This window comes from Passer domesticus, chromosome 1, assembly GCF_036417665.1.
Source record: "Passer domesticus isolate bPasDom1 chromosome 1, bPasDom1.hap1, whole genome shotgun sequence".
In the NCBI taxonomy this organism is placed as follows: domain Eukaryota; kingdom Metazoa; phylum Chordata; class Aves; order Passeriformes; family Passeridae; genus Passer; species Passer domesticus.
The window spans coordinates 72779961-72802076 of NC_087474.1; the positions used below are offsets into that span (position 1 = coordinate 72779961).

Genomic DNA, 22116 nt, shown 5'->3' on the forward strand with positions numbered 1-22116 from the left:
TAATCTAAGGTCCACAAACACAATACTAAACTTCAAGCTGAGCTGGTATAGGAAAAACAGCATTTTAGTACTATACTCCTATCATGCCTTTGCATCAGACTTAACTAGGTTACATTTTTAATCTAAAATGTTTGTTTAACATTGAATATACTGACTCTCACGTAATTGCAGAAAATACCAGATGCTAAAATATCCAAGGTGACTTAGCAATACATTGTGGGTAACACAATCTGATTATTCATAGGACTTGACTAATGCCCTATAAACAACCACTTCTTCTAATCAAAAGATATAAGTTTTTCCAGCAGTAATCACTTCTTTAAATAAACACATTTCTCTACAACCCAAGTTAATCTTAAAAAATAAAAAAATAAATGCTTTGTGTAACTGATAACATCATAACAAAAAACTTTCTTCTATTTGATGTCCCAAGTCAATGGGTGCTACCAATTCTGTTTTCTTCCAAAGTGGAAAGACAAATTGTGCCAGCACATGGGCACTTTGTGTGTTTTTTTACTCTCAAGAAACTCTTATTGCTCTGAAGTTACAGTGGTTACCACTCACCCCCACCATTCAAGCTCATTTGGAAATTTTAACAGGCCTGTCCTTGCATGTAACTACTTGCCCAGGCAACTTCCCTCTAAAACACAGCACCCTTCCCCACAGTCACAATAAAATGTAAATGATGCACTGCGCACTTTTCTATGACATGCCATATACATTAAGAAGTTATTCTGCAATGGAGGCTTTCTGATCAACCCTGCATAAATAAGAATGCTATTGTAATTAAGCTTTCAGATTATAAATTTTAAAAAGAAACCCATTGGTTTTCTGCAAGCAATCACTATATTTCATTTTCTTTTATTCAAAGACACAGGCAATTTTATTATGACCCTTTATCTTTTTTTTTCTTAAAGCATTAGCAACATTGCCAATCCCAAGCACTTAAAAATCATAGAATAGGTCCAAAAAACCAGGCTGGCTTAATGACAATCAGATTAAAGAAATAAAATAAAAATTTATGTTCTTTTTATTGGCAGTATGATTGTTGAGTCTTGGGACTTGGTCTTTTCAAGTTATTTTCCACAACCATATGGGAAGGAGAGAGAGAGGAAAGGGACAGCAGCAGACTGATACATGTGCACTTTTACATCTTGTCTGCCCACAGCATTTCAGGGAGGAAAATCAGAAGAACTGAAAGCAATAGAGCAAAAGACACACAGATACATTGTAGTAACTAATTATCCTGGGAACTATTCTAATGCTGGACAAAGTTTAATGCATAGAAAAAACTCAAGACAGTGGAAAAGCCAAGTAGGTGACAAGCAACAGAAATCCTGAAAATTATCTTAAAAGTGAAGGAAGGATTTATTCAATTTTACACATGGCATTTTATAACAAGAATCAAAGTCTGCCAACTTTTCCATTCATACTAACATCTTCCAGTAACTGAATACACTCTGACCTCAGGTGAGCATAAAACCACCCATCTGGAACCCACCTGTTCTGCAAGTCACAGAACTGAGTCACCACAGTTAAAGAAATTTTCCTGAGCAGAGTTTCTCAAGGACCTCTACTGCCAAGCAAGGGAAGTACAAACCTATCACAGGCAGGTAATTGCACAGACACCAGGAAGGTGTGCATTTTGCCTAAAGCCCAGAGCAGACAGTATACACTTGCTGAAGGAAATAAAAGCATTGCATTCTCACCTTACTGGCAGTGCATAACTGTATGGTGAAGAAAAAAATGATGGTGGTCACTGTCCTACGGGGTCAAGAATAAATTCACAGCTTGTATTGCTTGCCCATCTGCCTTGGCCTGCAATGTGACTGTTGATCCAGGAGTTGAGGAGATGGAAACCAAAATAAAGAGAAACAAAAACACAGTTAAGAGTCAACATTTACAGTCATTTACAACACACTAAGATATCCCAATGAAGACTGAGAGAGGCTGCTTTTACTATTACTCAAGCACAAATAAACCATAGATTTAATTCTGCAGACAGAGCTCATACAGTAGAGAGCAGAGCCCATTTATTCAGAGTGCTCTTTTCCTAAATGTGATCTTAATGAGGTGAAGAATCATAAGCAAGTGGAGATGACTGTCTTCACTGCCAACTGAATATATTTTATTTGAGAAGCAGTAGCATCCTGAAAACATAGTGCTGCAATTACTACTACTAGGTGAAAAACAATCACCTATTAGAATGTAACTTTACCTTGTACACTATTTTGTCATTAAAGGTGGCATGCTACAGTTGATGCCTATTACTGTAAATTCCCAAATAATATAAACAAAGAAAAACTTTAACAATGTGGTTTTTAAATTTTTTCTGTGATTTTGCTCAGCAAAATCATGAAGAGCCAGCACTGAACTTCTGCTGACATCACCTACTAAAATACGTTTGGGGTTTTCACTTGGAATCTCACCAAATATTTTTATCACTCTTGGTACAATAAAAGGATTTAGTGGGACCATTTCTCCCTCACTGAGAATCATTTCTGTTGTTTCAGTTTATGAGCATACTTACTTGTTCCTATTTAGGGAAGGATTTACACGCATACTTAACTCTAGATAGGTTCTTTAATCAATCCTCATTCAGCAAAACCCACACTGGGACATCTACTAAAGTAACTTTGCAGACTGGGACCAATGCACACATACAGATTTGCATGTGTTGTACAACCACTTCAGACTACAGCTTTGAGAGGAAAAAAAGCCATGAAGCATTACATTCTCAACAGATGCACTGAGATCAAAAAGGAGTTATGGTCATGGATCTAGTTTTTGTCTTTTTGCAAAAATCAGGAATCTGCAAAGTTTCTTACATTTTAAAATGTTAGTCATGCATCACCTCAGCCAAAAATATGTAGGAATCTTCAACTTTCTCCTATAAAGAATGTGAACCACCGAATAAGACTTCAAAATACAGTGCATTCAACTGAATACTTATTTATTTATCTATCACATTTGGAGTCTTGCTTAAAAGTAAAATGAAAGGATGAGGACAGGATTTTCACTTTGCAAAGCTTAGGCTATGGAAGTCACTGGAATATAGCAAGTCAGTTCTTTGCAATGAAATATTTACCTGTGCCAAGCCTGCCGTACTTCTCTTTCTTGTTCTAATTATATCTTTATCTGTTAACACAGAATTGGTTACAGCAGTCTCAGAAGAGACCTACAACTAAATCTGTCATCTGCACTCTCTGAACTGTACACACCGTACCTGCACAGCTCTCCAGAACAACCAAATCACTCACAACCTGCATGGTTACAGCTGAGGCTGTCACACAGCCCGACTTCTCTCAAGCATCACCAGCGGCAGCTGCCTCACACGCTGGAGTAGGTTTGCAGCCAGCCAGTGCTTCCTTCAGACCATCTATGCAATCCTGACAAGCACTTCCTTTACAGCCTGCCACACTTTTTTTTATTGCATTTGCCCCTCAATTAATACATCACAACAAAGCAGTGTGCATATGAACAATGACAATGATAATCCTGTCATCTGCTAAGATGTGCTGCTAAACCTCAGCAAGGGGAAAAATTAGGCCTTGATTTTGTTTTACTAGACATGTTACTAAGACAATTACTTTAAAATTCTAATGTTTAAATCCTTAGTTGCTTTTCAGGTAACTGCATTCAAGTGTCTTTTTTCTTAATTAATGGGAAACTAGGCCAGTGGATCTATTACATAAAAAAATTTTGTTAAGTGGAATTCCATGTCTCTTGCAAATGTCTTTTAAAACAAAACTAGTTTTTTCAACCTTTCTAAATAGATTCAATCAGGCTAGAAAAGCAAAGTTGCACTGTTTATTTTTCAGAAAAGTTTTTTAACTATGTTTATATGGTCTTTCTGAAAATAATTACTTTCTAACACTCTTAGTCACACAGGTAATTTGTCTTACAATAAAATATGTATAAGCAGCGTGCAGCACACAAAGGCTCACACTACAGGAGTTGTCCTGCTCATGTCCTCCTAACAAGCTCTTCTACTTCAAGACAGCACCTCAGAATGGAGGCGGTCACACAGAGCAGAGGATATTCCCTCCTAGCCAGAAGGGCAAGTTAGTGAAGGCACTGAGAAGTTGCACTTCAGTGCAGGAAATTGCCTGCAAATACCCTGTCCCCTCACCCTCCAAGAAGAAACACTCCTGCTCTGCAAGGCAGGCTGAGACCGGCAAACTCATCACACCAAACCCAAGACCGCCGCTGCCTGTCACCACAACAGCTGAACCACCAACAGGCATTTCTCATTGCCTCCTCCTCCAGCTCCAGTGCTTTACCATCAGAGTGATTAAAATATCTATTTTACTGAGATATTTCTGGATTGCTTTATGTTCCAGCCTGGTACTACAAACACTCAGGAGCTGTGGGTGCTGCTTTCTCATCACTGAGACACAAAATCCTCCGGGCCAAGTTCAATATTAGTGTCAGTGCACCCAAGATTAGCGACTGGAGTAGGGGTGTTACCCACTTCTATAGACACTTAATGCAGCTCCTTAATCAGGCAAAAATCCTATTTAAGCCCACAGTCCTTTTTGCCATGAAAAGCAATATAGAGAAAATAACAGTGATATGCAGCAGATCACTTTCTGAGCTCAGTAACTCTACTACATGCCTGGATTAAATCCAATAAATGGAGTTATTTGAGATATACACCCATGTAAGTGGCTCACAATCCCATCCCCTGGAGTTACTCCAGATTTATGACATTAGAACACAGTGCCAAATTTAGTGCTTTTAAAAAATTATACCTATATTTATGAAAGAATGGCTTAAAAGAGTCATGTTTAAACAATGAGAATGAAGACAAATATACACTGCTTGGTGAAACATGTTTTTAAGAGCAACATGCAGTTCAAAGCTAATTATATTACATATCCTTTGATGCTATTATAAACCATGTCAGAAAGACTCCTGGTCCATGGCTATAATATTTTGATGAGCACAAATGCAAATTATACACCCATACTAGAAACAAAGTGTTTGCTGAGGCAAAAATTGTTTTTATCATGAGAAACTGCAGTCAGCTTTCACCTAAGACACAAAAAGGCCTAGATCTTGCTAAGAACTATGAGGAGGCTTTAACAAACCCGGAGTGACAATACCAACATCAAGTATCAGCAATTTTCATCTTACCGGCCACAGGGTGTAAAGTACAGTACAGGAGTGGAGAATAACAAGCCTGTGGCCTATGATGAGAAAGCTGGAATGGGAACTGTTAGCAAACACTGCTACAGCCACTAAACAGTTAAACCAGACAGACCGGGGGGGGGGGAGAGAAGGTGGTAAAAAAAAAAAAAAGGAAAACTCTGAAGAAACTTTCATGTAAGCTTGTATCTTGTATAAGCCAAAAGCATTTTTACAAAGTACCACACCTTCATTAATTTGCTAATAAAACACGCAAGTGGAACTGACGATTTGGCTGACCTGCTAAGCGCGCCACGTACGGTCCCATCTGCCTGACACTCCAGTGGGCCAAGAACACCCTTCCCGAGAAGTTTGGCCATTAGGAACCCACCGCCGGCATCTTTCAATTTTCGGAAAGCCCGAGGCGGTGGCCGCGCCGGCCGTACGCCACCACGGCGGCACTCGCAGGGCTGGCGGTAGCCCGCTGGGTCGCCCGCCAGCCACACACGCACCTGGCTGGCCGGTGAATACGGTGAATCCCGTCTGTTACCATGGCAGCCTGATCTAATTACATGACTGATCAGGGCTGGAGTAAGCGCGCTGAAAGCCTGCACCGCTGACATGTCGCTACATGATGAGAGAGACAGACAGACAGCCGAGCACGGAGGGAAACCTATCGACCTCTGCCTTATGTAAAAAGTGAGATTACAGACACCCTTTCAAAACAGCTGCTACCCGTAAAATACCGGGCCAGTTTTACGAACAAATTAGGTGCAGTAACGTACAATTACTACTATTATCCTGCAGCATCACAAAAATAACTACGGCGCAATATTTTCCCTGGCCATTCTCAATTTCCGTCTCCCCCATTCATAACCCTTGCTCCATATGATAAAACTGCACCGTCTCTATCACTCGAACAGAAATAGATTAACATGAAGCCGGGATTTTCCTTTAGGGGACTGTTTCATTCGAAACTGAAATTAAAAGTCCTTGACTTATCAGTGTGTCAGCAGAGTAACTCACTATGCCCGACCGTATCTGACGCGTGAAGTAACCATTACTGCATAAAATACATAACCATGAGCGTTAAAGGTTAAAGTGTAAGCTGCTTTACAAAATATGAATTTCTTTACCATATGAAAGGGAAAAGGTATTCGGCAAAGGTCATTTACCTGCACACCCTTCCCGTTCTGTACATAGAAATCATTTGTAAAGAGGAAGGTTTTACAAACCTAGATTTCATCGTCTGGTTGTAAAAGAAATGCCTAAAATTTTTCCCCAATTCTATCTGGAGTTCGGGCTCATAGGGGGGAGATGCTGCTCGGAGGAGTCCCTATTACACAGCATACGGTAAACAAAATAAAAATAGCCTGTCGTTCTCGTTGTCTACACAGTGCATTATATAACGGGCTTCCGACTTGTTTTCTTTTCTATTATTACTCTTCAGTAATTCCTCCTCTTCAATAACATGTAAATCGCTCCCAATTCTGTCATTTTATTATTATCGCTATTACTATTACAGTAGGAGCTAACGCTTTTCCAGCACGCTTTAATTTAGACTGTAATATATTCTCAGGAATCACACTGACGGATTCTGCACCCACACCGTACACGGGGTCATTTATTTGTTTTTCTGCCGGTAAATTACGATGCCTTAGGGTTAAAAAGAAAAAAAAAAAACCACAAACCAAAAAACAACCTAACAAATAACCAAAAACCAAACCACCAACAACCAACCCCAAACCCCCGCAACCCAACCACCCCCACCCGACCCAAGCAAACCCAGAGGCAGCGGGGGATCGGTGAGCGGCAGGAGGGCAGCGGCCGCTACGGGAGGCGAGCGGAGCCCCGGGGCGGCGGCGGGGAACCCCTGCCCCGCTTCCCCTCGGGAAGCCGCCGGCCAGACCCCACAGCCGCGGGCGGGCAGCGGGCGGAGGCGCCCCGCCGCCCCCCTTCCCCCATCCCTCCCGCCCCGTCCCTCCCGGCAGTACCGGGTGGCGTCTGCAGCCGGCCTGGGCCCTGAGTGAAGCGAAGCGGGGCTGCTGCCGGGCACATCCCAGCGCCAGCGCCGCCTCCCCCGCCGCCGCCGCCTCCTCCTCGCTTCATTCACCCTCCGGCAGCCGCCCAGCCCCGTACTACATACGCCGTGCGGTGGCGGCGACCGGCCCTGCCGGCAACCGGCCCCGCGCTGCGCTCCGCCGGGTCCGCCCGGCGTACGAGCCCCGCACGGCCCCCCCGCGCCGCGCCGGCCGCGCACGCACACACACACGGCACCGCACCGGCACCGCACCCCCGCCCGCACACACACACACACACGGCACGGCACGGCACGGCACGGCACGGCAACCCACACACACACAGCCGGCACCGCACCCCCCCGCACACTCGCACCGGCACCGCACACACGCACGCAGACACACACACACAAACACAGCGGAGCCCGCACGCTCGCACACACACACACACCCCGCGCACACCGCACACACCGGCACCGCACACCGCCCCCCCGCACATACGAGCACACGCGCAGTCTCACACACCCCGAGGCCGCCGCACCGGGGGCAGCCGCGACTCGCAAAATGTCCACCGTCCCCGCGGCCACCCACACCCCGCCCGGGCCGGGGGGAAGCGGGAGGGAGGGAGAGGGGGGGTGAAGAAGGAGGAAGGAGCGGGGCGGGGGGGGCAGGGCTGTACGAGCGGCTCTGGCCGCGGGGCCGCCCCGGCCCCCCGCTTCCTCCCGTGTCCCGCATCCCCACTCTGTTCCCTGCGCGGCGTCCTCGGCCATTTCGCGGCCGCCCCCCTCTCCCTCTCCCTCTCCCTCCCTGCCTCCCTCTCCCCTCAGGGCCGAGCCCGCGGCGGCAGCGCCTGCGGGCCGGGCCGGGCCGTGGCGGGCCGGGGGCGGCCGCAGCGAGGCAGGCTGCAGCCCCGCGGCAGGGTGGGCAGCGCACTCCCCTGCCTCCTCAGCCCCGTGTTTTTCCAGCTGGAAATCGCCGGCGGTTCGCAGTCTAAACAAGGGAAGAAGCCGCGGGCGGGTCGGGGGGGAGGCAGAAAGCAGAGGAGGAAAAAAAAGCCACTTACTGTAAAGTGTCAGTGGAGGTGGGGTTGGCGGGGGTGGGGGGGTCAGAGAGAGACTCGCACACAAATGTCTTCCTAGCTGATCACGGGGCTTGGGTCTGCTTTTTGTTTGTTTGGCTTTTTTCCTTCCCCCTGCAGTGACACAGGTCCGGGATGTCTCCACCACTGTAGTAGAAATGATGTCTGCGGTACAGCGCTCGCTCCCTCTCCGCTCTCCAGCATGTAAATGGGTAATAGAAGCCAAATATGGAGCAGTTGGCTGCCTCTGCAACAGCTCAAGGATCCTACTTCATGCAAAAGGCGGGGGGGCGGGGGGGGGAGGGAAGGGGGGGGGAGAAGGGAGGAGGAGGAGGCAAGGCAACACTCTGGCAGTCGGCCAAGAGAGCCACACAGATTATTGCATACGCACGGCACCGCCGGGCCAAGGCGGCCTTTAACCCTTTGCGGGCCGCCGCACGCTGCTCGGGGGCGGGCAGGGGGGCTGGGGGCTCGCCTCGACACTTACCTCCTCCTTCCCCTTGTAACACTTCAAAGGCCAGGCTGGCTCTCTACGGTGGGATTAATCCCTGCGCACGCCAGTGTTCCAGAGAAGTCCCCGCTCCTGTAGCAGGCTGCGTCGCGGGGCTCTCAAATCACTTTGCAGGCGGAAAGAAATGAGATGGGGAGGGGAAAAAGGAAAAAAAAAAAAAAAAAAAAAAACCAACCCAACCCCGAACCTATATTGTTTAAGGGGGAAGAAACAGCTAGCGACGTGTGCTGTCCTTCAGAAAAGGCAGGGTATGCTGGTTTAAAGGATGCATGAAAATCGGTTGCTCAGTCAAGGCTGGTCTGTCTCTCTAAGGGAGGAAATAAAACTGTGCTGGAAACCAGGGAATGCTCTGAAGCAGCCTCTGCGAGAGTCAGAAGAGGGTGATTTTATTTAAGATGCCATATTGCATTTTGCTGTGGCGAACTGTGAAGTGATTTAGAGCAAGAGCCTGCATCCCACTCCCTTTTTCTGAATTAGTTTTATTTATCCGGATCCTTGGCATATGCTTGAGTTGCTTTGTAGAAAGTACCTTCCACTTCATTCAGACCAAAGAGACTCTGACTCATACCGTCACTGAACTACAAGACAGGCAGGGCTGAACCACGCATGTTTGGGTACTAACTCCCTCTGGATTCCTCAGCACTGGTTTCATCAAAGATCCTTTTGCATCTCTCCCAGCTGTCTGCAGACCACTGGGAGCCACTCCTGAACTCTCCCCCCCCCCCCCCAACTATGGCAACTCGCACTCCCCTGGCACTCCAGTGTCAGCGTGTTACTGTCTTACTTCCCTCAACACAGGTGTCTGCAAACTACAGTGATGGGCTAGGAACAGGCACAGTGCAAAACAGAGACCAGAGAAAATATCTTCCTTCTGGACTGTCTCAGTCTGGTCTTCACATTAAAAAAAAAAATTACATAACCCCCCCACACCCCCAAAAATCAACCTACTAAGCTAGGTCAAACTTAAAGAAATAAAATGAATTATTAAAGCAATGAATAGGACAAATGCAGGGAAAGGATGGTGGGATGGTATGCTTGCATGTAACCCAACAGTGGCCCATAAGAAGCCATTCACTCTCTGCTTTGGCACCGGGAAGAGAAGTACATCACAGAGGCTCCTCCCCACACCAAGGACGTTGCAAGAAAATGTTGCATAAATACCAAAGGCTGTTACATGCCAGCTCCAAGGAGCTGGACGCTGTGAGGTCCCAGGCCTCAGAAAGGCCTGAGGTGCACACTCTATATAACATGGCCACCCAAATCAAGCTGTTTATTGCAGCTTGTACCAATTTGCCATGACAGTAAGCTCCAAGGTACCAAGTTTCTAGCAGGTATACCTCCTATGTGTCCGTTTTATATTAGCATTAGGTTTTAGCTGCAAATTAAATCTAGCATTAAGAGTCTAGATGCAAAGTACCCTAGGACTCAGCTTGCCATTATGCAGATCAGCAAAGGAGTCCCTTCTATAAAGGACTGTACTGGCTTACTGTAATTGCTAAAGAACGTACTAATAACATTGTAAGCCGCAGCATTCTGGATTTAAGAGTTGATACTGTAATACAGACTAGCTTTAGGAAACATAAGGATCTTTTACCACAGCATCTCCTGTATCTTTAGTTCGGGTTCACTATGAAAATCAACATGATTTTCTGTTCTAGCAGTGATCTGGAGACAGAAGCAGCAACAGGCCAAGATATCTTGACAAATATGCCACTCAGTACCACAAGAGAGTGAATCTAAAGCAGCAAAGCAGACAGCAAAATTGTATTCACCCAGCTAATGTAAGGTTCATTGATTTAATAAAAGGAACCAAGGGAAAGAGACAAAGACTGGAGATTACTAAAAATCAAGTGAAAGCCCTGGAGAAACTGAAAACCCATCATCAAGGTTCAATTCAGAGTACAAGGCATTCTGTCTGCCACCTTTTTTATTCCAGTAGTACAGAGTGTTACCTCAGGAGAAAGGAATCTTTCCTTCTCAAACATTCACCTTGCCAAGAGGTGTGGCACACGCAGAGAAAGAGAAGCCACATTCATGCTGAAGCAAGCTTTGGGCAACTTTCCCTTCTGCAGCAGGCTCATGTAAGAGGCTTGTGTGTTCCACCACTCTGTGGCTGTAGTGTTTGCCTCAGGACCCTCATTTTTTGCCACACTGTATACTCTAGGCTTTTACATCTTTGTCTATGTTTCTGCTTCAGAGTTGAAAAGAGAGCCCCACAATGTAAGTGCATTGTAAATTAAAGCAATAGTGCTTTCCTTAGCCAGCAGGCACTTAACCCACGGCTCTGGGAAGTGCCACAACTGCCACCAGCCACGGCAGGTTCATAAGGCACTCTCAGCTCCGCTCTGACTTGATACATGTTGATTGCCCTAACAGACGAGGGATGAGGGCACTATGCCTCTACAAACATGGCTAACATACAGGATATGCAACCATGTCACAAGATGTCCTTGTGCCTCAGCAGCTTCCCTGCCAAGGGCCTATACTGGGCCCCAATATATTCCCTGCATAAAGGATTCCACAAAACATCGAGGTGCTGATGAAGGCAAGTGAGTGGGACACAAGAAACCACACAGACCCAAGCGTTTTCATTTACTGCTGGTGATGTGCTGAAACTGATAGGACTCCCAGGAGAATATAATCTGACCAAAAGATACTAAACAATTTGGCATGCAAGATGCACACTGTCTAGAAGAAACTGTTTTTCAATTCACTAGTTGTGCCATCTACGCAGCATGCTTGATACAATTAATAGTACTTATAAAAATGAGAGAATAAGAGGCATAATAAGTTGGATTTTTTTTTAACACTAGCATTCAGGGAAATGCAGTGATTGACAGTGTATTGAGTGTGAAAAGTAATCTCACAATTATTGATCGTTACAGTTCAAATCTTCAATCTGTCATAAAATGGCATTGTTGGTCTCATTACAGCCTCTAGTGGACAGTAGTAATCCACCTCACAGACCTGTCATACCATTTGCTCAAATGACGAGCATTATCAAGGCAGAGGTTACTCCGAGAGAACATGAACATACAGGTCATTCTTATCCACCAGAAAAAAAGATTTTTGAATACAATCAAAGGTTTGCTGTCACTGCTTATAAGGTGCCTCACTTTACTGTTCAGGTATAGATAGCATTGGACTGTAAACAAACAGAGAACTTCTGCTATTAATTTCAGCTTCTGACAGCTTTCATAAAACTAAATTCATCTCAAATATTTTTGTAACAGAAAATATTGGTTGCCATGTTTTTGGCTTAAGTAAGATGTTTTTAATCCAACTCCAAATCTGCTGACTGTCCAATTCACCTCCTATCTATTTAGAGCTCTCTCACATTCAGATAATTTTTGTTAATGCTGTTATTTTTGTTATTATTTTAGACATATGCAGCTGATTTAAGGTATTTTTACAGCTTTAATAAATGAGAAACTATAATTTGGATTACACCTTGCTAACTAAGGTATGCTTTCCTCAGGAAAGTTAAAAATTTACACAATCTGAACAATAATGTTTTTGGACTATATCTTTAAATGTCACTTGTGTGAGCATAACAAAATATGACTAACGTCTTTAATTTTTGTGTATTCACTTAGAAATGAGTGTATCCCCTGTCAAAACATCCCCTGTTGATGATGTTCTCCAGAACTCTGTGATTATCTTCAGATGCAAGGAAATTAGATTAGTAGACACAGAGAGCCAATGCTGTCTCTTTAAAGCCACAAGTATCTCATGCAAATTAACATTTAGTGAAAGGAGAGTAAAGCATTCATGAAAACTAAGCAAGTATATAGTACTACACTGTGACTCAAAGAGAAAAATCTTATCATCTAAAATGGTCTCTGCAAGTGAATTCAAAGGAAAGGCTGCCATTAATATTTTTTTGTTTTATTGCACTGTAGCTAGGTAAGGGTTGTAAGGTGATGAAGAAATCATTATTTGTCATGCCTTACAGTTTAGGTAATGGGATATTTAGATTGAAAAATGTTTACCTTACCATTGTCTTGACTTTTAAAAAGAAGCAATCAAGTTCTCTTCAAATAACAATAGCTTCAATGGCTTTAAAGTAACAATAGGTCCTTAGATGGAGATCTGAAATGAGATGCTGTCTTTTTGTTGTTGCTTTTTTAAAACTGGGCAAAGCAATTCATCGGGGAATTAAGAAAACTGAGGACTGTTCTAAAGTCTCAAAATCGAGTCCAATTTAGTCTTTTGAATACGAAGTCAGTCAGTTACAGGTCACTGCTCTGAAGGGAAGATCTGTTAACCTACCAGTGACCACATCAGGATGGACCACAGCCACAGTTAGCCCCATAAGCTGTGGCAACCAGTGGAAAATAAAAGTGCTCAGCTCTTCTCTAGGGGTGCTTAACTGATCTGGGCACCTATCAAGTAATAACTACTATGACCCATTAGGTGCTTTATGGCCAGTGCTCTTCAGCAATCAGAGGTCTCAATCTGTGTCCTGGCCTCCATGTATCTCCCCTGACACTGTGGCTACCCAGATGGCTGGTGTGAGCAGAAGGGCCAAGCACAAATGGAAACTAAACTCTGTCTTATTCCTGGAAGTGATAATTTCATCCTGGGGTCAAAGTACACCAGCAGAACACAGAGGGGAAACTCAACTCTGCAGAAATGCTTTGTTTCCAGGGATGTCAAGGCAGTGCTGTTAACAAGGATTAACATTCAACCAACATTCAGGAGAATTTGCCAGCCACTAACTGGGAGAGGGCTCTCAGGTGCTAGCAGGGAGCAGCCAGAGACCACATGCCCTTGTAAGAGACACATGCTGTCCCATTCCTTTAAATCATACCTGGTACAGAGACTTATCTGGGAGTTCACTTACCAGGATTTTTTCTGTCTCTGAAGGGTGTTATGGTCTAGACAGATTAGATTAGCATCTACTCTGTAAACATCTAGAGTTGGGAAATATCTCTTGACCTTTCTTAAAATGTCTTATCCACATATAAGGCACTGTGGTTTCCAAAACCCGTTAGTCTCTCTGATCAATGCTGTACAGGTTTTGATAAGTGCCATGAGTTTTTATGAGAGGAGAGGAATGGGCTAGAATGGACTGGTTACCTGTTTGAACAGACATAGAAATTGAAAACATGGATTTTTGACTCCTAAATCCTTTAATGGCCCCAACTGAGCTGTTCTGGTCTATTGAACAAATCCTTCCTACCTCATGGATAATCGACCAGACTTCCAGAGCCACTGTGCTCAATCCTGCTGCCAAGTCTGCTCTTTTTGTTCACATGCTAAAAATCTTTATGTTTTGTTGAGAAAATGCACAATGTATAATGACAGCTATTTTCTACTCTCACTGTCTCTACCTCTTCACAAAATATGATACACATGGGCCTTGCCCCCAAAGCTGTCCTGCAAATTCAGAAGTCTGGTTTACCAAACTCACCCAACATAGGTTAAGTTTGGGCTCATGCCTTGGTTTCAAATGAGAAGTGCAAGCTCCGTAATGTTCATTACCAAAGTTATTTTGTATCTATATCTTCTTCAAAAAGAAAACTAGTAACTAAGGCAGTATTAACCAGAAAGACACTAATGGTTCTCTAATACAGTTATCATTTACATAGGAAAGAGCTGTATTTCTTTGTTTTCAAAAGGTATCATATAGCAAAAAACTGCAGTCACCTGATGTACAGGAGTGAAGACTTTGAACAGTTCCTAAACATCAAACAAAAATTGAAATGGGATAATTTTGGCATGAAATAATTGCTATATCCCCTTATATTTGATTCATAACTGGAAAATAACCAGGCAGAGATGGAGAGCACACATGACAGTATACTGCCTGGAGAGTAGAAATTCCTCAGCTTTTCAAGGCTTTGACCAACAACCTAAGTGAGCATGGTAAACATTTACCTTCAACTTATCCAATTACAAGCTGACAGGGTATTTTTCATGTTTCTTCTGCAAGGTGACAGGTACATGCCCACAGAACCTTAAAACTCCAGAGTTTAAAAAAAAAAGTCTCCTGGGAAAAGTGACAGGAGGCCTGAGGTAGGATATGATGTTAAATCAGAGTTATTTCAGCTTGTGCAGACCCTTTGAAAACTAGGCTGGCATCACTTTGACTTCTTACTGCACAAAGGTAGCATCTTTCCCTCAGAGATCTGCCAGACACTCATGTTTTCTCTTTACCCTTCAGCAGAGGCCTTTCTACTAATGACAAAAAGGGTTCTCATATTGACCGAGATGTCATATCGTGTCTCTCTCTTTCCCCCTATCAGAAGACTTCTCATTTATGCCTGTTTTACTCCGCTTCATCCATCCTTGGTCTGCTCTTATATCATCCTTATATGATATTATCAATTTATTTAAGGTAATGAAAGATACCTATTCAAAGCTCTAGAAGCCCTGAGACATAGCAATTACAAGCAAAGCACAACATTGTGAAAGAAGTTTTATCAAAAGGAACTTACCTGGGCAACCAGGTAGACCAGAAACACCTGCCTGCTGAAAGCTCATCTTTAGTCTTCTTCTGAAGTGGGTGGGGTTTTGCCTCAGGGCCTCTTCAAAGATCATAAAATTCAAACTCTTGTGAAGTGTAGGTTCTATCTCATGGATAGATTTGCTCATGCATGGACTGTTTTGTCATGGGGTCAAGTATAGCCAAGAGAATGGAGTGGTCACGTTGGGGGCAGGACCATCTCATGACCAGCTTTCCTACTCAAGAGACCCTAGTTCTGGAATGTTTCCTACTAAAGAGTTTTCACAGTTTATACTCTCATAGAATCAGAGAACCATTAAATGGAATCATAGAATCATTAATCATGTTGGAAAAGACTTTTAAGATCATAAAGTCCAAATCGTCAGCCCAGCACCACCACCATGTTCACCATTAAACCATGTCCTCAATGCCACCATAGCCATACATTTTTTGAACACTTTCCAGGAATAGTGACTGCACCACTTCCCTTGGCAGTCTGTTTTCAACCCTTTCTGTAAAAAAAAATCTTTCCTAATACCCAATTCTAACCTGCCCTGGTGCAATTTGAGGCCATTTTCTCTTATCTTGGGAATCTTCTCATCTTCTCTGTGCAAGAGGACATAAGAATGGCCACACAGTGGCCATAGGACAATGGTGATCATAAGCAGATGCTTAGGGAGACATGGACATTATATACTACTCCATCCACATACTATCCAGCTTCCCACTATTTTCAGCTTAAGGAACTTCCTGAGCAGAATGAGGTTTCTGCCCATTTACTGATCCCAGCAGATTTATCTCCCAAGATTTGTACAGTGTGCCATCAGTAAACTGCAGGTATGTGCTATGTCACATTGCACAGGTCAAGTCCCTGATGCAAGAAGAATCCCTTCATCCTGCCTGCTTCATTCAGTGTTCCTAGCTCTTGCACTGAGACAGGGAATGGCCAGTGCTACACAGATCTTTGCAGCCCTTTATCATATTCAACCCTCTTCCAAGCTGGAAAACTTGTTACCAAAACCAGTCAAAGTCTTCATTGCTTCTGCTGCAATTCTTACCTGGTTTTGAGTCCCTCTGTCTTGGTCTTAGTCCTGAGATATTTGCACTCTCTCTGTTCTTCTGCCTGTAGAAAAGTGATAGTAAAAATTGTCCTTTTATTCCATGGAACAGCAGTGACACAGAGAAGTACAAGTATTATTACTATAACAGCAATACAGAATGCTCTCTTTTCTCAAGGCTTAGCCAAGGACTTGGAAAGGCAACAACTCCACATATCAAGGACAAGAGAAAACAGTAGTAATGTAAACAAAAATAAACCCATGGTTCTATCTACATTTTTTTCATACTTGTTTAGCAACACATGCTGACTAAAACCCTTCCCATTTCATAAACTACCTCTGTCAACCAGTCCATTCCTGTGTAAAAAATCAGAACTGATGGGACATCTCCCACAAAACTCCAATTATTTCACACAATTATATGCATAATAGGTCTGAAAAATATGACATGCTAAAGTGGGACTGCCAGATGGTTTTCCTGCCATTTAATCTGTCTCTCCCCTTTCCACAATATATCTAATTTCTTAGGACATAGGTATTAAGTCATTTCTCTCCCTTAATTGGCCCATCTTCAGCTAGGTGTGTAAAGTTGGTGTTTAATTTAAGGTGTACAGGTTGTCCCGTTGTCTTAATGCTTCTGATTCATACATTTAAAGTGAGCTTTGTGCTTGAGGGTATGGCCTTATAACATGTTTTAGTGAGGCATTCAAGGGTGTGGATTTACAGGACACCAGCTACCCTGCAATAACTGCACAGATGAACACCCTTTGCCTGCTGGTAAATGCAAAGAAAGTTAGCCCAGAGACAGTCTCAGCCAAGATCACCTCTGCCCTCTGTACAATTGCTCTTCCTGCTATTCCCTGAATGCTGCTCCTTTTGCAGTGAGCGTGACAGTTGCATATGAAGGCATCACCACCACCCTCCTCTCCATAGTGATCCATCTCCAGACACAGCTCAAAGCAAACTTTTTCTTAATACACCCCAAAATCTTGCAAACTGAAGTCATATTTAAGGGACCTTGCCACCCTTGCTGCATTACAACTTCAGCTTTTTTTTCTTTCATGTTTATGTGATAGGATATATTCTTTGCAGAGTCTTCATCATGTATTATATATACATAAGTCCTCTAATTCTTGACCCCTCCTGTTTCCCCCTGCTGGTTAAAAACGCATAGCAGGGGGGAGCAGGGTGGGTGGGAAAGTGCAAGCAATTCCTCAAACAACTCTGAGTCAAACCAGGTACCCACTTTGAGAGGAGGGAGCAGAGGGGACAGACCTTGTGACTACTGAATACCAGTGGCTGCTGCCCCCAAGGGTATTTCTGAGAGCCTACAGGTATTGTTACACAATGTATATACTTCACAGGGTCCTGAGCAGAGTTTATCAGCTGTACAGAAATTCCTGCATAGTTTATCATCTGGGCAAGCATCCCAGCACCACTGTTGTCTCTTGTTAGAGGCTCTTCAGAGTATCAGAGGTTCCCAGGAACATTCCCAGAAGCTTTCAGCTCAGCATGAATCACTGCCAAGTTGAAGAGTTTCTTCGAGTCCCTTGTAGCAATCATCCTGAAAATTGCAGAAGAGGAGCTTGCAGGCTCTACAACTGTCCCTTAAAGGCTCAACTTGTAGAGGAGTCATTGTCTGGCCTCCAAAAACATTGATCTGAACTAAGACACATTTATCTCAACCTTGCACGCATTTAAGGTCTCACCAATGAGATCACAAAATCTCCTTGTAGCTGGAAATAAAAAATTTTCCTATGGTGATTTTCTAAAACCTTTTTTTATTTTAGATTCTAATAATCCCTCAGATCCCTAAATGTGGATCAGCACCCCTTTCCCGTTCAAACTAGACACTCTAGTCAGTTATATAAGGTCAAGTTTCCTCCCCAGGCAGTTTACAGCATAGGCACACAGGTTATGCTGTCTGCAGTAAATGATGCAGTGAAATACTCCATTATGTGACTTATCTCTCAGAACAGTTATCCCCTGAGAAAAGACTGCAGTTTTGAGGCCAACTGACTTTTCAGAAATGGCAAGCAATCGGTGGGACAAAAAGGTAGATTTTTCCAAAGGTGAAATAACAATGTCTTCTTCTTTCAACATACAAACATTATAATTTTCTGAAAACAAAATGAAAGAAAAAATTCCAACAACCACCAAGCCCCTTTTACTCTTGAAGAACCTGCTTTTCCCTGTTTATTTTGCCTTTTGCGGATTTGCCTTTGACATGTTCACATTTCTAATGCTTCTTACTAGCCAAAATGTTAAATGGATGACTTAAGTTCCAGCATATTGCTTCCTCTGATTCTGTTACTCTTGTAGTGGCACTTTTCCTTAGTAGCACATTGAACTAATGAAGTTTATGGTCACCAGTATCCAGATTCCCTCTAGTGCTCAAATCTTCAATGAACAGAAAGATAAGTGTGAAGAACTTGCCAGCTTGAAATCCCTGCTATCTACACAACACACCAAAAAGTGATTTTTAATTATTTCAAGACTTCAAACTCTGAATATTTGGCTGTATAATCAAAATCTGGATTTTTAAAATATATTGGAAATACATTTACCCTTCAAATGTTTCACCTGTTAGTTATTCTACTTCAAACTCTTCAACTCTACAGTGTTATTATTTTGTTTCCTTTGATGTTTGTTCCTTTCAAGCTAACCCCAAAGAATTTCACTCTCACCCACCATGCTTATCAATCTGTGCTTTGTTAGCACTGTAAGTATTTATGATATACAACTCTCTTCTGTCCTTCTCAATATTTAGGAATTGATACCTTATATGCATTGATTAATAATCCTCCTTTCTTGCTATTCCTTTTAGGAGAGTTAGGAATGACCACCAGATAATCATCTCCATCATTTGGTAACACTGCTCATGGTCTGGTGTATAACTCTTGTATAAGGGTGGTTGGTATGTAAATACCCTCCTTACTCGTCATCATTTGTTTCAAGCATAAAACAAACAAAACAATAAAAAAACCTCCTTTCTTTTGCATGCTGGAAGCACATGCCATTAATATTAATTAATTTATTTATTTAAACTTGGTTAAAGCATTTGCTCTTAGGCTGGGAATGTGACTGCCAAGTTTCCTGCCTGCAATTTGTTACGGCTCAGTAGTAAACTCCTGAAAATAGGAATTTGAAATGGAAATAGTGACAGGCCTTTTAACTACACTATAATAAGCAGGGTGTTTTATCCTGCATACTGTATGTTGTTACACAATGGCAGCCTATCATAATGTGCACGGAAAACAAACAGGGTCTCTTTAGATCACTCTTCTGGCTAAAACTGGGCAGACAGAGGAAGCAAAACAGGCTGGAAAGACAAAAGACTAGAAGGTCAAGAACACCACACCCAGACCTAAGCCCTTCTGTTACACAGTGGAGCACAGGGATCTTAGAGAACTTGCACTTGAATAAATTGACTTTGATCAGCTTGCCATAAAAAAAGAGGTGTAGCCTGCTATATTGCTAAAGGAGGTAAAGAAGGAAACTTGCCCATAGTCTTAAGCTGCAAAGTAATGTACCCTGTTACGCAGAGCAAAGCTCCAAAAAGTATATTTCTTGCAAATGTTTCTTTTCTGCTTGTAATAATATGTTTCATGTAATCTGCACATATAAAACACAAGAACATTGAAGCTGGTTTGCACAGTAGCTTTCCAGGGACAACTGTAAAGTACAATTTTTCAGAGCTGCTGAACATCCAGAGTCTTAAAAAGTTGCGTGAGTTTCTTCCAATCCACACCTGTGTAAATGACAGCAGTACTGCATCTTTGTGAAAACAGAACAGTGCTACTGCTTTTTATGAGGTATTTGGCAACCAGGAAAATAAGTGAATCACATCACATGTGCAGAACAGAACAGCAGAGTATCTGGGACTTGAACAGAGCACTTCTGCTTTGTAGAACACATGCTTAAATGCCGTATATTGAAGTGCTACATCACGTCTATTTTTACTAATTGAGTTTACTTGTGTTTGGGCACTGTACCAGCTACTCAGCAAGTCCAGGAGATTAATGTAAAAGCCTCTCTGCATTTAGAAAGTATAGTCACTCTAGATTTACAGCTGCTTACTTTGAGGGTGGCTGACTGCTGATCCTGGTGTCTTTGAGCAACAGATGGTTTTCTGAGCTGCACTGATAATGAAAATGATATAATTTACCTCCTAACATTGAAATAAAGAGGCAGAAAAAAAGAAAAAGCAATATATTCATCTTCTACAAATAGCATACTTTATTACACAGCGGGATAAGAGGAGGGGGAGGCCCAGTCAAAACTCAAGGAATAGTATTAGAAATTCACATAAGGACAAACTTACATAAAATAACCCATCCTGATCTGGACTGTGAAAGTATTGGCCCTTGTAATGTTAGAATTTATAGCTTTAATCTTCTTAAGAGCTGCATGGCTCTTCTCACATGCAGGGAAAACAGATTTGATGTTTGTGAGATTAAAACTACTGAGCTGAACTTTGCTTGTTATTGGCCAGAAGCACTTGGAAACCTAATAAAGCATTCCATTAAAATCTTGGCATTTTAGTAACACAAAAGAAGTAGGCTTCTCAAAATATGAGTCCAAGGCAAAACAACACTTTGTGGGGCGGGGAGGAAGATTGTGGAATTTGGATTTTAACAGTTTGCAATGACTTTAAAATAGATCAAAGGAAATATGAGGTAGAGTGGAACAATAAGTGCTTGATATATCTAGAAATGTCCAATTCTTTTTTGTTTAAACTTTATAACATTTGAAGACACTTTTTCATTTCTTTTAAATCTCATACTCTCGTGAGTCTATGAGTAGCTGGAAAAAGTACAACACATGTCACTGACTGACTGTGTGGTCTCTAACAGGTAATATGAGGCCTGATTTATTTAAAATTTTGAGGATCCACAACCACAGCTGAGATCCAGTTGGGCTACTCATATCCTGGGCTTTAGATGATCAGCTTTATTCTGAAATAAATAGCTCCATTAAAGATGGCTAGGCTACAATTTTAGGTGCACAGGAAGCCCACAGTGAACACGTATGCACTTGTAATCAGTATACGGTTTGGTTTGATCCATGAAGTCACAACTAATATTTCCGTAGAGAGAGGGATAATACTTGTGGTGATGGTATGAACTGAGTTCAAAGCATGACTGATCAAGGGTTAGGATCTTATCAGCAGTGGTAAAACCTTGTACAGTACCATTTGCCTAGTGCCAGCTGCACTGCTGAGAACCCTTGCTTGCCTTCACCAAGGTACAGTGAAGAGAAGTCTCATACACTAGGGCTTTTACTGTTCTGCTCTGCAGCCAAACAAACAGGCAGAAATAAGGACACAAAATCAAGTTTAAAAGAAGTAAAGCTTCATAACCAGCCCTAAATACAACAAGTCTTTTGCCAGGGTTCATTTATGAGGTTTCAGGTCTTGTCACAAGGCAAACAGCATTAATTCCAACTTGCTATGAAATTACTTTGTCCGATCTGTACTGACAAAGCCAACCATTAAAACTATGCTAAAATTAACCCGTGTATGGTTACAGCTAAATCAGATCTTCTACATTCATTCTACTTACAGATCAGGAAGTATGTAGGCTATCTTCTGGCAAACTTGTGGTTAAAACACTGGGAAGCCTGTAGGGATGATCAGGTAACAATCAAATGCCTACAAACAAATTTTAGCCCAGATTTTACCCCACACAGAGAACCAGTGTTGAACCTGGATTACACAGCTGGTGTGAGTGAGTCCTACACAAGCTCATCCCATTGTAGATGATGGCACAGAATTCACTTATGCAATTCCATTTTCTGCCCTTTCAAAAGAAATTCCCCTTTACACAGCTGAACATTACTGGGTGCTCATAAACTGGCTGCTAACATGG

At 42.7% G+C, this 22116-nt stretch overlaps 1 protein-coding gene across 38 annotated transcripts in view; it reads right to left on the reverse strand.

Moving 5' to 3' along the window:
- The window catches only part of ATXN1 (ataxin 1), a 344115-nt gene that overhangs the window by 213358 nt on the left and 108641 nt on the right, over positions 1-22116 (reverse strand). For 15 of the 38 annotated variants that reach the window (XM_064423954.1, XM_064423939.1, XM_064423786.1 and 12 more), the window contains 4 exons: positions 16247-16311; positions 8714-8843; positions 8212-8492; positions 1710-1829 (listed from right to left, as the gene is read on the reverse strand). The gene's annotated coding sequence lies outside the window, so the exon portion shown is untranslated. The other 23 variants (XM_064423947.1, XM_064423887.1, XM_064423989.1 and 20 more) reach the window with 16 other exon arrangements.